At 50.6% G+C, this 15710-nt stretch overlaps 1 protein-coding gene across 1 annotated transcript in view; it reads left to right on the top strand.

The window, feature by feature from the left end:
* The window catches only part of sorl1 (sortilin-related receptor, L(DLR class) A repeats containing), a 203277-nt gene that overhangs the window by 324 nt on the left and 187243 nt on the right, over positions 1 to 15710 (top strand). The gene's annotated exons all lie outside the window — the stretch shown is intronic.

A 15710-nucleotide genomic window follows, 5' to 3' on the forward strand; every position in this document is an offset into this window, starting at 1 on the left:
TCCCGGATAAACCCCCCCCCATTTCCCCCGGCCTGACCCTCATCCCGCAACCTCCCCCCTCATGCCGCAACCTCCCCCCTCATCCCGCAACCTCCCCCCTCATCCCGCAACCTCCCCCCTCATCCCGCAACCTCTCCCCTCATCCCGCATCTCCCCCCTCATCCCGCAACCTCCCCCCTCATCCCGCAACCTCCCCCTCATCCCGCAACCTCCCCCCTCATCCCGCAACCTCCCCCCTCATCCCGCAACCTCCCCCCTCATCCCGCAACCTCCCCCCTCATCCCGCAACCTCCCCCCTCATCCCGCAACCTCCCCCCTCATCCCGCAACCTCCCCCCTCATCCCGCAACCTCCCCCCTCCTCCCGCAACCTCCCCCCTCATCCCGCAACCTCCCCCCTCATCCCGCAACCTCCCCCTCATCCCGCAACCTCCCCCTCATCCCGCAACCTCCCCCCTCATCCCGCAACCTCCCCCTCATCCCGCAACCTCCCCCCTCATCCCGCAAACCCCCCCCCTCATCCCGCAACCTCCCCCCTCATCCCGCAACCTCCCCCTCATCCCGCAACCTCCCCCCTCATCCCGCAACCTCTCCCCTCAGCCTGCCCTCCCCCCTCATCCCGCAACCTCCCCCCCTCATCCCGCAACCTCCCCCCTCATCCCGCAACCTCCCCCCTCATCCCGCAACCTCCCCCCTCATCCCGTAACCTCCCCCCTCATCCCGCAACCTCTCCCCTCATCCCGCAACCTCCCCCTCATCCCGCAACCTCCCCCTCATCCCGCAACCTCCCCCCTCATCCCGTAACCTCCCCCCTCATCCCGCAACCTCTCCCCTCATCCCGCAACCTCCCCCCCTCATCCCGCAACCTCCCCCCTCAGCCTGCCCCCCCCTCATCCCGCAACCTCCCCCCTCATCCCGCAACCTCCCCCCTCATCCCGCAACCTCCCCCCTCAGCCTGCCCCCCCCTCATCCCGCAACCTCCCCACTCATCCCGCAACCTCCCCCCTCATCCCGCAACCTCCCCCCTCATCCCGCAACCTCCCCCTCATCCCGCAACCTCCCCCTCATCCCGCAACCTCCCCCTCATCCCGCAACCTCCCCCTCATCCCGCAACCTCCCCCTCATCCCGCAACCTCCCCCCTCATCCCGCAACCTCCCCCCTCATCCCGCAACCTCCCCCCTCATCCCGCAACCTCCCCCCTCATCCCGCAACCTCCCCCCTCATCCCGCAACCTCCCCCCTCATCCCGCAACCTCCCCCCTCATCCCGCAACCTCCCCCCTCATCCCGCAACCTCCCCCCTCATCCCGCAACCTCCCCCCTCATCCCGCAACCTCCCCCCTCATCCCGCAATCCTCCCCCCTCATCCCGCATCCTCCCCCCTCATCCCGCAACCTCCCCCCTCATCCCGCAACCTCCCCCCTCATCCCGCAACCTCCCCCCTCATCCCGCAACCTCCCCCCTCATCCCGCAACCTCCCCCCTCATCCCGCAACCTCCCCCCTCATCCCGCAACCTCCTCCCCTCATCCCGCAACCTCCCCCCCTCATCCCGCAACCTCCCCCCTCATCCCCGCAACCTCCCCCTCATCCCGCACCTCCCCCCTCATCCCGCAACCTCCCCCCTCATCCCGCAACCTCCCCCCTCATCCCGCAACCTCCCCCCTCATCCCGCAACCTCCCCCCTCATCCCGCAACCTCCCCCCTCATCCCGCAACCTCCCCCCTCATCCCGCAACCTCCCCCCTCATCCCGCAACCTCCCCCCTCATCCCGCAACCTCCCCCCTCATCCCGCAACCTCCCCCCTCATCCCGCAACCTCCCCCCTCATCCCGCAACCTCCCCCTCATCCCGCAACCTCCCCCCTCATCCCGCAACCTCCCCCCTCATCCCGCAACCTCCCCCCTCATCCCGCAACCTCCCCCCTCATCCCGCAACCTCCCCCCTCATCCCGCAACCTCCCCCCTCATCCCGCAACCTCCCCCCTCATCCCGCAACCTCCCCCCTCATCCCGCAACCTCCCCCCTCATCCCGCAACCTCCCCCCATATCCCGCAACCTCCCCCCCTCATCCCGCAACCTCCCCCCTCATCCCGCAACCTCCCCCCTCATCCCGCAACCTCCCCCTCATCCCGCAACCTCCCCCCTCATCCCGCAACCTCCCCCCTCATCCCGCAACCTCCCCCCTCATCCCGCAACCTCCCCCCTCATCCCGCAACCTCCCCCCTCATCCCGCAAACCTCCCCCCTCATCCCGCAACCTCCCCCCTCATCCCGCAACCTCCCCCCTCATCCCGCAACCTCCCCCCTCATCCCGCAACCTCCCCCCTCATCCCGCAACCTCCCCCCTCATCCCGCAACCTCCCCCCTCATCCCGCAACCTCCCCCCTCATCCCGCAACCTCCCCCCTCATCCCGCAACCTCCCCCCTCATCCCGCAACCTCCCCCCTCATCCCGCAACCTCCCCCCTCATCCCGCAACCTCCCCCCTCATCCCGCAACCTCCCCCCTCATCCCGCAACCTCCCCCCTCATCCCGCAACCTCCCCCCTCATCCAGCAACCTCCCCCCTCATCCCGCAACCTCCCCCCTCATCCCGCAACCTCCCCCCTCATCCCGCAACCTCCCCCCTCATCCCGCAACCTCCCCCCTCATCCCGCAACCTCCCCCCTCATCCCGCAACCTCCCCCCTCATCCCGCAACCTCCCCCTCATCCCGCAACCTCCCCCCTCATCCCGCAACCTCCCCCCTCATCCCGCAACCTCCCCCCTCATCCCGCAACCTCCCCCCTCATCCCGCAACCTCCCCCCTCATCCCGCAACCTCCCCCCTCATCCCGCAACCTCCCCCCCTCATCCCGCAACCTCCCCCCTCATCCCGCAACCTCCCCCCTCATCCCGCAACCTCCCCCCTCATCCCGCAACCTCCCCCCTCATCCCGCAACCTCCCCCCTCATCCCGCAACCTCCCCCCTCATCCCGCAACCTCCCCCCTCATCCCGCAACCTCCCCCCTCATCCCGCAACCTCCCCCCTCATCCCGCAACCTCCCCCCTCATCCCGCAACCTCCCCCCCCATCCCGCAACCTCCCCCCTCATCCCGCAACCTCCCCCCTCATCCCGCAACCCCCCCCTCATCCCGCAACCTCCCCCCTCATCCCGCAACCTCCCCCCTCATCCCGCAACCTCCCCCCTCATCCCGCAACCTCCCCCCTCATCCCGCAACCTCCCCCCCTCATCCCGCACCTCCCCCCCCTCATCCCGCAACCTCCCCCCCCCCCTCATCCCGCAACCTCCCCCCCCCCTCATCCCGCAACCTCCCCCCCCCTCATCCCGCAACCTCCCCCCCCCTCATCCCGCAACCTCCCCCCCCCCTCATCCCGCAACCTCCCCCCCCCCCTCATCCCGCAACCTCCCCCCCCCCCCTCATCCCGCAACCCCCCCCCCCCCCCTCAGACAGCCCTCCCTCACTGACCACAGGCTGCCCTCCCTCACTGACCACAGGCTGGAGTCCAGGCTGCCCTCCCTCACTGACCACAGGCTGGAGTCCAGGCTGCCCTCCCTCACTGACCACAGGCTGGAGTCCAGGCTGCCCTCCCTCACTGACCACAGGCTGGAGTCCAGCCTGCCCTCCCTCACTGACCACAGGCTGGAGTCCAGCCTGCCCTCCCTCACTGACCACAGGCTGGAGTCCAGCCTGCCCTCCCTCACTGACCACAGGCTGGAGTCCAGCCTGCCCTCCCTCACTGACCACAGGCTGGAGTCCAGCCTGCCCTCCCTCACTGACCACAGGCTGGAGTCCAGCCTGCCCTCCCTCACTGACCACAGGCTGGAGTCCAGCCTGCCCTCCCTCACTGACCACAGGCTGGAGTCCAGCCTGCCCTCCCTCACTGACCACAGGCTGGAGTCCAGCCTGCCCTCCCTCACTGACCACAGGCTGGAGTCCAGCCTGCCCTCCCTCACTGACCACAGGCTGGAGTCCAGCCTGCCCTCCCTCACTGACCACAGGCTGGAGTCCAGCCTGCCCTCCCTCACTGACCACAGGCTGGAGTCCAGCCTGCCCTCCCTCACTGACCACAGGGGCTGTTGTCCAGACTGCCCTCCCTCACTGACCACAGGCTGGAGACCAGGTCCGTGCTGAAGAGAGCAACCGGATTGTTATAAGAGCAGAAAATCTCTCTCTTTTCTCTCCCTCCCCCCCCGGGCTTGAGGGGCCGAATGGCTGATTCCTGCACAACCCTGTTGTGTTTTTCTATCCCCTTCCCCCTCCCACCACCAAGTGACATTGATGTATTTATGCAGATATACCTGGATTCTCACCCCTCCCCCTCCAAGGCGATGGAGTTGGTCTAGTTGCTGATTATCGTTTTTACTTTGATCCCTTGTTTAAAAACAAACTCTGGGGTGGCATGGTGAGGCAGCGGTTAGCACTGTTGCCTCACGGCGACGAGGACCCAGGTTCGATCCCGGCTCTGAGTCACTGTCCGTGTGGAGTTTGCACATTAATAATAATAATATTTGCTTATTGTCAGAAGTAGGCTTCAATGAAGTTACTGTGAAAAGCCCCTAGTCGCCACATTCTGGCGTTTGTTCGGGGAGGCCGGTACGGGAATTGAACCCGTGCTGCTGGCATTATTCTGTGTTATAAACCAGCTGTTTAGCCCACTGTGCTAAACCAGCCTCTCTGTGTCTGTGTGGGTTTCGCCCCCACAACCCAAAGATGTGCAGGGTAGGTGGATTGGCCACGCTAAATTGCCACTAAATCAGAGGAAAAAAAAATTATTGGTTACTCTAAATTTATTTTTTTTAAAACGCTTGGGCTTTACGAAGCACAGACCAGTTGTGCTGAATGGCCTGTGGCTGTGCTGTGGATTATTTATTTTTAAAATGCAACTCTTATGTTTGCATTTACTTTCAGTGGATCCATTATTAAAAACATAAAGACTTGCTTTAGTTGATTGTGTAACCAGCTGTGTTGGCTGCTCTGAACAAAACAAATGGTGAAACTGATTTCAAATTGTTGCAGAAAGGCCTAAAATGTTTACATCTAAGGCACTTACTTCCCAATGTAGTTGGGCACCAACTTATTTCAACGTTTCCTCTTTAAATTTACTGTGGTTTTAGCCTGAAACCTAATTTTGAGAGAAGAGGCTGTGCAGACTGGTCTGTCATCTGATGTCATTCATATTTCAGGCTATTGCGCACTTCGGAATTGGTCCTGAGACATGTGAAAATGAAAGCATTTAATTTTACATTTCAATCAAACTCTACGCCCCTGAAACATAGCAACATAGAAAATAGCAGCAGGGAGGAGGCCATTCGGCCCTTCAAGCCTGTTCTGACATTGATTATGAATATGGCTGATCATCCCACTCAATAGCCTAATCCCGCTCTCTTTTCCCCCCTCCCCCCCCCCCCACTGTATTCCGATTCCCTTAGCCCTGTGCTCTGTCTAACTGCTTCATGAAACGTACAATGTTTGGCCATAACGACTTCCTGGGTAATGAATTCCACAGGCCAACCACTTTCTCTGGATGAAGAAATTTCTCCTCATCTCTGTCCTAAATGGTCTACCACGTATCCCCAGACTGTGACCCCTGGTTCTGGACACACCCACCATCAGGGACATCCTTCCTGCATCTACCCTATCTAGACCTGTTAGAATATTTTAGCCAACAAATACTATCCTAAGCGACAAACTTTAAAACAATATATATTTTATTCCAAACCTATTATCCTCAAATATAGCCAAGAACGGTCTCTGCTGTACCTCAAAGCCCTCCTCCGACCCCCTTAGGACAAATTTGATTTTCTTCAACCTGAGAAACTCGTACAAATCCCTCAGCCATGCATCGCTGACCTTCAATTCAAAAGTATCCGTCGCCGGGCAATCAAGCGAGGCGAAGGCCACAACATCGGCCACCTTCCCCCTCCGACAGCTCCGACACCCCAAGGATCACTGCTACAGGGTCCGGCTTCATCTCTACCCCTACAATCCTCGATGAGTTCCTGAACATTGCCTCCGAAATGTTCTCCTAACTCCTCACACCCCCAGAACATATGGCCATGGTTTGCAGGCCCCCTCCCACACATCTCACCTGTCCGTAACCTTCAGGAAAAAACCCACCTTCCGGGCCCGAGTCATGTGGACCCTGTGCTGCACCTTGTGTTGTATAAGACTCATACTTGCGTGAGGAGGGGACGAGTGAGGTGTTCCATAAACCACGTGGTTTGTTTATATTACATTTTCAAGGAGCTGGTTACTGTCAGCTGTTGGGGCAGGGGTTAGGGTATTGGGTGCGGGTTGGGGATTGGTGTTGGTTTTACTTTGTACTGCTGTGTGATTTAAATGTTAATGTTAAATTTTGAATAAAATAACTTAAAAAAAACTTATCCTTGCGCAGGAGGATGTTGCATACACTCGGCACTTTACGTTGCACACAAAAGCCCCCCCCCCCCCCCCCCCCATCCTATCTCCCTTCCCAACTACGACTCCACCACCGGACTCCACGTATACCTCCACGGGGCAAATGGCGGTGTGTCCATCACCAGAGCCCTCGGGTTCGTACCCTTGCAAGACCCCTTCCCTCACCTGGCCCCTGTCCTTCCCATCACCGCCTTGCCTTCTCCATATTTGCTGCCCAATAGTAATGCAACAGATTCGGGAAAGCCGGCCCCTCTTCCTGCCTCTGCTTTTGCAACAGAGTCTTCTTTAACCTCGGCACCTTCCCATCCCACACAAATGTGAGATTATAGCATCTACTCTCCAAAGAATGACCTTGGGGAGAAAATCGGGAGGGACTGAAACACAAAAAGGAATCTTGGCAGCATGCTCATCTTCACCACCTGCACCCTCCCCGCCAATGTCAGGTGTATTGCATTCCCGCTTAACCTCTTCCACTTACCCTGTCAAATTCCACCTGTGCATCGTGACCCGTTCATGCATTACCTCAATCCCCAGGTTACAGAACCACTCCCTTACCATCGTAAAAAGCAGTGCTCCCCCATTCTGAATGCAGTCAAAATACATATGAACTTTAGCTGTATCTCACTACCCGAGGCAGTGATAAAGGCAAAAACATTTTTAAAAAAGTACTTGGATTTGCACTTGGAAGGGCTGTAACCTACAGGTTGGATTGTCACTACTTGTAGTCTGATGCAGACGTTGTAAGTTGTAATGTTCTATGATCTTGTGATTTGCTTGCAATACTACTCGCAGGACCTTGATTTTGTTAGATATTGGACTTTAGGAACCAAGAAGTGACTTCTGCATAGCACACTATTAAACTTCCCTGTAGTTATAATTTGAGAATAGTACAATATTCTGGAAATATTGTTTCAGTAGCAGCCCTGACCCCCGTGCTGATGGAGATTTTTTTGACTTGTATCTCTATGGGCTCCAAGTCCTGTCATCTGATCAGGAGTAAAATTTCATTTTCCTCAGCAGTAAATTTGAACAAGTGTTTATTTCCATATAATTTTAAAACCAGAAATAAATGTAGGGGAAAGGGCTGATTAATCCAAGTATGTGGAATGCTGTTTCTGTACAATAAATAAGTGCTTCAATAATTTTTGTAAGTGCTTGCATGTACAGACCTGAAGGGCTGAATAGTCTCTCCTATTTTCTATAATGTAGATTTTAGGAAAAATGCATTATTTAAATACAAACTATAGGGATTGAGGATTATTTGAATGAATAACTCCCTCCTTAATAGGGGTGGTTTCTTGTTCTTTAAAAATGCATTTAACTAACAAATTTACTGGCAGCAGTTTGACCAGCCATTTTCAACTTGCATGACCTCACCCTCTCTGGTTTTTAACCTCTTCAGAAGCTCTAAATGCCTGTCCGCACCCTCCTACGATACCAAATCTCATCTCCTGTTTATTATCTTCTCTCTTCTCACTGGTTGAGATCAACATTAGCCTCCGGCAGTGACGAGAGCTTTCAAATGTCCTCTCCCCAAACTTTATCTTACTATATCTCTTTTGCAAGTCTCCTGAAACGTATTTGTTTGATCATCACCCATAATCCCTACCTGCTTCCCTGCAACTGTGAAATGCTGTAGGACGTTTGCTAGGTTAAAGATGCTACATGAATACAAGCTAACATTAGGCGAGGATTACTGTGATGCTGCAGGTAGGGATTCCCTTGAGCTTTGACCTAATTCTGAAATGATGATCCCACTAATGTTAAACAGCAATCTGAGCTCCAAGCTACTGAACCTTTAGTGAGTGTGTGTCCTTGTTCTTTGCCTATGAGCATCTAGATTGTAAATGTTTTGGTGCCATGGCAACAGTGGAAAGCAGTTCAATTTGCTGAATTCTGCTCTCCGTTGTGGCCCATATGATGGACCAAAAATGATGGTTAATTTTAACTTGAGCTGCCTTGCGGGCAACTGACAGAATTGGGATTGGACTTATTTCACGCTGGGACTATTTGATTCTATTTTACGCTTGTTTTTTCATTGCAGTGTCCAGTGCAAACAATATTGAAACTGCTGTCTCCAATGTTTAATTGAACTGGTGACCGTGTGAAAATGTTAATTTTGTTTTGGCAAAGCAATAGTTCTCGCAGTAAAATTTCTTGTTGGAATTTGTTTCAAATTTTATTTTAAATTCCATTCATCAAGTAATTAATTATACTTTTGTTTAGATGAAGATTGCTTGGTAATTGGTAGTAGTGAAGATACCCTATTATCCAGAAGAATTTCAATTTGAGTCAGTTTATAGATACACAACATCAAACGTGTATTATAATACATCATATAACTTGTATTTATAAGGGGCGGTGCAGTGGTTAACACTGCTGCCTCATGTGCTGAGGACTTGGGTTCGATCCCAGCCCCGTATAACTGTCCGTGTGGAGTTTGGGTATTCTCCCCTTGTCTCACCCTCACAAGCCAAAGATGTGCAGGCTAGGTGGATTGACCATGCTAAATTGACCCTTTAATTTGAAAATCAAAATGAATTGGGTGCTCTAAATTTATAAATGAAAAAATGTATTTATACGGTGCTTTTATGGAATTTGAGGATGGAAGAGATGTGATGCATCCTGGAGAGTTAGAGCTTGATCACATGCTTGGTCAGGGATAGTTTTTTGAGGAAAGCTTTTGAAATTGGGCATAAACGTAGGAGTGCAGTGAGGGAGTTCCGAGGGCAGCGCGGTGGTGCAGTGGTTAGCACTGCTGCCTCATGGCGCCAAGGTCCCAGGTTCGATCCCGGCTCTGGGTCATTGTCCGTGTGGAGTTTCTCCCTATGTTTGCTTGGGTTTCGCCCCCACAACCCCAAAGATGTGCAGGGTAGGTGGATTGGCTATGCTAAATTGCAATTGGGGGGGAAAAAATGAATTGGGTGTTCTAAATTTAAAAACAAAAAGCGAGGGACTTCCAGAAAATGGATCTGGGTATGTTGAAGGTACAGCTACAAATAAAGGGGAAGGAGAGAGAAATGATACCAAAAGACAAAGAGATTGAAGACTGGAGAATGTAGGGTGAGGCTGTTGAGAAATATTTTTAAAAAAAACTTCCGTGTTGGCTGGGGAGACTTGGGGACAGGGTTGATGAGCAAGTGGAACATAGTGTAGATTAGGATATGGGTTGCAGAATTTTGGATATTCAGAGATACTAGAAATCCATGCATGAGAGGCAGTGGTGGAGTGGTGTTCTCACTGGACTAGTAATCCAGGGGTCCCGGGTTCAAATCCCACCATGGCAGATGGTGAAATTTGAATTCCATACAAATCTGCAATTAAATACTTGATGATGACCACAAAACATTGTGGATGTCGTAAAACACCATCTGGTTCACTAATATCCTTCAGGAAGGGACTCTGCCGTCCATGTGACTCCAGACCTACACAGTGATGTGGTTGACTCTTAACTGCCCCACTCTGAAATGGCCTAGCAAGCCACTTAGTTCGAGGGCAATTAGGGATGGGCAGTAAATGCTGGCCCAGCCAGCAGCGTCCACAAATCAAGAACAAATAAAGAAAAACATACTCACTCTGACAGTGGCAGAGCACTGGAATTGGGGAAGGGATGAAGAGAGGGGAAAGTTATCCTATTCTTCAAATTTCATAGGCTTCCCTAATGATAACTGGGGTGTGCGATGTGTTCTGTTCTACTGCAGAAATGCATCATTTTTTGAAATAAATTTACCCAGTTACTATTTTTTTCCAATTAGGGGGCAATTTTAGCACGGCCAATCCACCTACCCTGTACATTTTGGGTTGTGGGGGTGACACACACGCAGACACTGAGAGAACGTGCACGCTCCACATGGACATAGTGACCCGGGGCTGTGATCGAACCTGGGTCCTCATCGCTGTGAGGCAGCAGTGCTAACCACTGCACCACCGTGCTGCCCCAGAAATGCATCATTATTGGAACAAGTATGAATATTATGGTATGTTAAAGGAAAAACTGAAGAAATGTTAATCCATGCTTTTAAAAATTAAATAGTTGGTGAGAAAGTCGAAATAGTTGGCTGACTTTAATAAATTAAAATTTAATAAGTTAGAACTTTAATAAATTATTGTCAGACTGGAGATGCTGGAAGTATCACTAAAGATGCACAGGACTAGAAAGTCCTAGATTTCATCCTTGACTTGTTCTGTGCGAGTTGATGTGAACATTTGGGGCACTGGTGCCTCTGGACTGGGAAGGACTACAAAAGAGCTAAATTCCCGTGCTTGATCTTACCCAGCGAGACCTGTGCTGAAAATCTGTATTCTTGGTTAATGGATGAGAACCAGGTTGAGCTGAGCTCCAATGCCCTCAGTAACCTGCTGACACGCTCTGTTTGTTTAGCTTCCAGGTGAGGAGTGGCACAGAGCCTCTGGAAGCTGTGATGAGAGTCAGCAGCTTCAGAAAATGTGATAAATTGTTTGGTGAGAAAACACAAACTGCAAATTGAAGAAAGCATGTTTTAAATTTAAAAAAAAAAAAAAATGGGTTTCAGTTTTTCTTACAAATGTCTTGCGGTCAATATGTAGAAGCATTAATTTTGCTTCATATCATAATAAACAAAGATGTAGAAATCAGGATTGAACATTCCGTACATCTAGTTTTATTTAGTTCTGTATTCCAGACCTTGCCGAACTACGTGGTTTTGCGCCTAGTCTTTTGTTCTGTCCGGTGATGCAAGAACAAAACCCAAGTCCAAGTGAGAAAAATATTAATCTTGGCTGAATATTTAGGTCTGACAGAAGCTGCTAAAATTATTTGTGTGGGCTATAACAACTTCCTCAAAGGCGTAACAACCTGGCATTCCTGCTGCCATTTTAAAGGAGTGGTGGGCGGAGTGTGATGGGAAGGGAGGGGATGGATGGACTGGGAGGTGTGCTTGGCTGGGTCAGGGCAGGTGTCAGTGGCAATAGGACATGATGTGGGTAGTGGTGGATAAGGGGAGGATGCAGGTGGCAGAGGTCACATGTTTGCAGGGGTGAGGTTACATAGGTGGACAGATGGCAGGAGGTATGCGGATGGGAGCGGTGTGATGGGAGGGATGGTGCGGTGGGTCGATGTAGCCATCAGGGGGAATGATAGTGAGGTTCACGGGATAGAACTAGTGCAGTGACAGGAGAGAGAGTGGTGGGGTGTGGGCACAAGGAGGGGGAGGGGGGGTGTTGTGGATTGGGCACAGGTGGGAGTGGTGCAGCTGTGATGGTACAGTGCTGGCTGTAGTGGCATGTGGAGGCAAAGTATCTGAAGGGATGCTGGTGCACTTGGGAATGGTTGTTGCATAAACCAGCCGAGGTATTGACTGGGACGGAGTGTTGTGCGGGTGAGACTGGGAATTAGCTGTGGGGGTGAGACTGGGAATTGGCATCAGGCGCAGGGATGGCATGTTGGAAAGTGTATGACAAAGAATGAATGGGTGGGGTAGAGTTGATGAGAGAGGGGCGAAAGGGACAAGAAGGCTGTGTCAAGAAGGGGATCACTCTGGAAAAGTTGAATCATATGGGATGGTGATTTAATGAGGTATTGTTACAATTAAGATTTCATGAAGTGTTTTGTGACTTGTAGTAATATTAATCGCATATTGTCACAAGTAAGCTTCAATGAAGTTATTGTGAAAAGCTGCTAGTCGCCACATTCCGGTGCCTGTTCGAGGAGGCCGGTAGGGGAATTTAACCCACGCTGCTGGCCATGTTCTGCATTACAAGCCAGCTGTTTAGCCACTGTGGTTGCTAGTAATATGCTCATGATGTAGATGATTTACTGCTGGAAGAGATTGCTCCAATCAGAGGCCACTTGAGGATGCAAATGGAATATTTTGCTTAGACTTTAACACAGAAGTAGAAACTGAAAACTGGAATGAGTGTGACCAAAATTTTCTATTCAGTTGTGAGTGTTTTCTTAGCAAAAAGTTATTTTTTTTTCGTAGACCTGCAAAGGTGCAGTAAATCCTATGCTGTTAGGACCCAGAAATGCCATCTGTAATAAACAAATGGCCAGGCTCCAGGAGAATCTGGCATTCTACTTAATTACCTTTTGAGGATCAGGGAATATTTATGATGAATTTTCCTTTGGGAAATTAAAGCTGCCAGCTTTGCATTGATGCTAATGTTCTGGTGTAAATCTGAAATTGGGAACCAATCTCAACCAATTCTGGAAGGTGGAATCTTGCACTTTGGATTAGTGCCACATCGTTTGATACTGAAGGAGTAATCAAAGTAGAAAGAGCACTGGTGTTTGCTTCTTTTGAAGCCTGGAAACAGATTAACTGCAGATAGGTTAGCCTAACATGGCCTGCACTAGGAGCATGCGTAGACCACTGTCATGGTCCACAGGTCTGTGAAGTTGTAGCTTGGCACTTTAAAACATAATTTCTGGTTGAAACCTTTTAGCAGCTCGGTATTACTACTTTTAAAAAAGGCTGCCCACTTTAGTGTAGGAGTGATTGCTTTTACATCCCTTCAGGTGCTTTGTAAAAGCATCTTAAATGTCTAAGTATGTGAAGTTGAGTGTACAATTTGTGGAAGGAAGACATTTGGTGGGCTGAGTAATACTTTTTTTTGTGCATTAATTTTGTGCATTCCACTTTGCTGTTTTGTGCTCAATTGGACGTGAGTTTATTTAAAAAAAAATAATCTCAGCTCTCTTGCTGTATAACCATAGTTTGGCCAGAGAACTCTCGACTACAGTACCAATAATAACAAAGAACAAGGAAAAGTACAGCACAGGAACAGACCCTTCGGCTCTCGGCATGACCATGCTGCCCGTCTAAACTAAAATCTTCTACACTTCCTGGGTCCGTACCCCTCTATTCCCAGCCTATTTATGTATTTGTCAAGATGCCCCTTAAATGTCACTATCATCCCTGCTTCCACCACCTCCTCCGGCAGCAATCCCCATTAATGCACAAAAATACATGAAGGAACGCATTGCTCAACCCATCAAATGCCTTCCTTCCACAAATTCTACACTCAACTTCACATACTTAGACATTTAAGATGTTTTTACAATGTTTACAATGCACCTGGAGGGATGTCAAAGCAATCACTCTCCACTAAAGCCTTTTTTAAAAGTAGTAATACTGAGCTGCTGTTCAACTACCCACTACTCTCTATGTAAAAAAAAAACTTGCCTCGCACATCTCCTCTAAACCTTGCCCCTCGCACCGTAAACCTATGCCCCCTAGTAATTGACCCATCTACCCTGGGGAAAAGCCTCTGACTATCCACTCTGTTATGCCCCTCATAATTTTGTAGACCTCTATCAGGTCGCCCCTCAACCTCTGTCGTTCCAGTGAGAACAAACCGAGTTTATTCAACCGCTCCACATAGCTAATGCCCTCCATACCAGACAACATCCTGGTAAATCTCTTCTGCAGCCTCTCTAAAGCCTCCACATCCATCTGGTGGTGTGGTGACCTGAATCGAACACTGTACTCCAAGTGTGGCCTAACCAGCTATACAGCTGCAACATGACTTGCCAATTCTTATACTCAATGCCCCGGCCAATAAAGACGAGTATGCCTTCGTGACTACCTTCTCCACCTATGTTGCCCCTTTCAGTGACCTGTACACCTAGATCTCTCTGACTTTCAATACTCTTGAGGGTTCTACCATTCGCTGTATATTCCCGACCTGCATTAGACCTTCCAAAATGTATTACCTCACATTTGTCCGGATTAAACTCCGTCTGCCATCTCTCCGCCCAAGTCTCCAAACGATCTAAATCCTGCTGTATCCTCTGACAGTCCTCATCGCTAGCCGCAATTCCACCAACCTATGTGTCGTCTGCAAACTTACTAATCAGACCAGTTACATTTTCCTCCAAATCATTTATATATACTACGAACAGCAAAGGTCCCAGCACTGATCTCTGCGGAACACCACTAGTCACAGCCCTCCAATCAGAAAAGCACCCTTCCATTGCTACTCTGTCAAAGGCCTGACTGAAGGCCATATAGACAACATCCACTGCCCTACCTGCCTCAATCATCTTTGTGACTGCCTCGAAAAACTCTTATCAAGTTAGTGAGACACGACCTCCCCTTCACAAAACCATGCTACCTCTCTAATACGTCCATTTGCTTCCAAATGGGAGTAGGTCCTATCTCGAAGAATTCTCTCCAGTAATTTCCCGACCACTGACGTAAGGCTCACCAGCCTGTAGTTCCCTGGATTATCCTTGCTACCCTTCTTAAACAAAGGAACAACATTGGCTATTCTCCAGTCATCCGGGACATCACCTGAATACAGTGAGGATCCAAAGATTTCTGTCAAGGCCTCAGCAATTTCCTCTCTAGCCTCCTTCAGTATTCTGGGGTAGATCCCATCCAGCCCTGGGGACTTATCTACCGTAATATTTTTCAAGACGCCCAACACCTCGTCTTTTGGATCGCGATGTGACCCAGGCTGTCTACACACCCTTCTCCAGACTCAACATCCACCAATTCCTTCTCTTTGGAGAATACTGATGCAAAATATTCATTTAGTACCTCGCCCATTTCCTCTGGCTCCACACATAGATTCCCTTGACTATCCTTCAGTGGGCCAACCCTTTCCCTAGTTGCTACTCTTGCTTTTTATGTACGTGTAAAAAGCCTTGGGATTTTCCTTAACCCTATTTGCCAATGACTTTTCATGACCTCTTCTAGCCCTCCTGACTCCTTGCTTAAGTTCCTTCCTACTTTCCTTATATTCCACACAGGCTTCGTCTGTGCCCAGCCTTCTAGCCCTTACAAATGCCTCCTTTTTCTTTTTGATGAGGCCTACAATATCTCTCGTGAAATTTGCTGTATTTATCCTTCCGCACAGGCACATGCCGGTCCTGAATTCCTTTCAACTGATGTTGATTTACCCTCAAACATCCTCCCCCAATCTAGGTTCTTCAGTTCCCGCCTAATATTGTTATAATTAGCCTTCCCCGAATTTAGCACATTCACCCTAGGGCCACTCTTATCCTGAATTTAGAATGTGTTTTTCATTCATTCATTCATGGATGTTGGTGTTAGTGGCATAGCTCTCATTTGTTGCCCATCCCTAGATGCTACAACTGTGTGACTTTTTAGGTGATTTCAGAGAGTCAAGCATGTTACTGTACATCTGGAGTCACAAATATAGGCCAGACCAGGTAGGTTTGACAGATTTCTTTTCTGGAACAACATTAGTGAATAAATTGTTGATGGTGTCATTACTGGAAACTAGCTTTCAATTCTAGATTTTTATTAATTGAATTAAAATTTCACCTGTTGCCAGGGTGATATTTGAACT

Source organism: Scyliorhinus canicula, chromosome 19 (assembly GCF_902713615.1).
Source record: "Scyliorhinus canicula chromosome 19, sScyCan1.1, whole genome shotgun sequence".
Taxonomy (NCBI): domain Eukaryota; kingdom Metazoa; phylum Chordata; class Chondrichthyes; order Carcharhiniformes; family Scyliorhinidae; genus Scyliorhinus; species Scyliorhinus canicula.